This window comes from Echinops telfairi, unplaced genomic scaffold (assembly GCF_000313985.2).
Source record: "Echinops telfairi isolate 266 unplaced genomic scaffold, ASM31398v2 ScPeMD7_7465;HRSCAF=8503, whole genome shotgun sequence".
Taxonomy (NCBI): Eukaryota; Metazoa; Chordata; class Mammalia; order Afrosoricida; family Tenrecidae; genus Echinops; species Echinops telfairi.
The window spans coordinates 8,591,715-8,593,609 of record NW_022111365.1 but is presented as its reverse complement, the minus strand read 5'-3'; the positions used below and the strand labels follow the sequence as shown (position 1 = coordinate 8,593,609).

The 1,895-nt window shown below is 37.0% G+C and overlaps 1 protein-coding gene across 1 annotated transcript in view; it reads left to right on the top strand.

Moving 5' to 3' along the window:
- Positions 1-1,895, top strand: part of LOC101651943 (mitochondrial import inner membrane translocase subunit Tim23) — a 34,693-nt gene that overhangs the window by 20,514 nt on the left and 12,284 nt on the right. The window lies entirely within an intron of this gene.

Sequence of the window (1,895 nt, the reverse complement as noted above, 5' to 3'; positions counted from 1 at the left end):
TTGTGTTGAGGGAGTACTTGAGTGGAGGCCCAATGTCCATCTGCTACCTTAATACTAAACCTATAAATGTAGGCTCGTAGATCTATTTCCCCACTGGATGCAATTTTTTAATGTTTGTAATTATTTTAAATGCTGTATACTATTCTGCCCAACACTAAATAAATTATGATTTCACTAAATGAAACCCAGATAACTTAGGCCAAGGCAAAGTGCTTTGTATGCTAAGAAAGGTTCAAGGTCCTATAATGAAACATGACTGATTAATCTGTCCCTCTTACTGTGTTACATGTTGGTTGATTTATTTACCAGAAGAGATTGTCCAGATTTAATTGCTGGGTATTTTTGAGATAGGTCTTTTATAGATAACAAAACCATTTTGCAGTTCTAGGCAAAGAATAATTTAGTAGTAATTCGTGCTTAACTTAGAACCTAATGCTTTCATATCACATTGTCCCTTATGAATGATTGACAATTTTGATTACATAATAAGCCAACTTGTAGAGCTTAGGCCTTGATACCCTATGAAGTGTTCTTTATGAACTTATTGAAAATCCAAAGCAGTCATTTAATTGGGGCATAATAAGTGAGGAGAAGACATTTCCTTAGAAAGATAGTAGTGACTCTGTAAGATCTAAGTCTTGGAGAAGGAAATAAAGATCCTAACCTTGTCCCACAATTTGAAAATATACTATAAAGCCAAACTTGCATTTTGAGTCTCAATAGATGGCTGCTTCCATATGCTGCTCACAGCTACATTCTCCTCGCCCCCATACATAGTAACCCTCCTTAGTTCCTTTTTATCATTTCTATACCTATACATCTTGGTGAGCCTAGGAATCAACATCCCAGGATACACAGTTGTTGTTAGGTGCCTTTGAGTTAGTTCCAACGCATAGTAACCTTATGTACAACAGAACGAAACACTACCTGGTCCTGTGCCATCACCACTGCTGTTCTTATGTTTGAGCCCATTGGGGTACCCACTGTGTCAGTTCATCTTGTTGAAGAGTTTCCTCTTTTCCACTGCCCCATTACTTTACTAAGCATGATGTCTTTCTCTAGGGACTGGTTTCTCCTGATCATGTTGCAGTTATGTGGGCCCAGGCCTTCTGGTTGGACTTCTCCCAAGACAGATGTTTGTCCCTTTTACAGTCCATGATACATTGAATATGCTTTGCCAGCACCATAATTCAAATGCATTAGTTCTTCATACATCTGCCTTATTCAATGGCCAACTTTCATATGTATGCAAGTCAATTGAAAATACCATGGCTTGGGTCACAGTTACCTTATTCCTCAAAGGTAACACCTTTGCTTTTCAATGAGAGGTCTTGTGCAGCAGATTTACCCAATGCTGTGTGCTGCTTGATCTCTTGACTGCTGCCTTCGTGAGCATTGATTGTGGATCCACGCCAGAAGAAACTCGTGAAAACTTCAGTCTTTTCTTAATTTATCATCATGCTACTCACTGATCCAGTTGTGAAATCCCTTCACACTGGCAACATCAGTACAGCTTGTTGTCTTGGGTGTTCCCCTAGTAATAAATTAGTCACAGTATTCTCTTTATACTTAATAATTAAGTTGAAACAGCAAGGTTAGTTTTTATAAGACTACAGAAAAATCACAACAGGTCACAGCTGAACTTGCTATCATTTTTTTAAGGAGTCAAACGTAGCCATAATTTTGAAGGAAAGGTTTGGTGCGTTAATTGATGATAAGAATCTTTAGAGATGTAAGAGAAGGGTTGTTTGGGGGATGATCTCGTTAAACTAAATAATGCTAGTTTTATAATTTTTAAATATATGAGAACTAAAGAACAAATATACCAGGATTGGTAAATTCCAATTTTTTTTTTTCATTTGAAATAGAGCCATAATGGGTAAAATATAACTGAA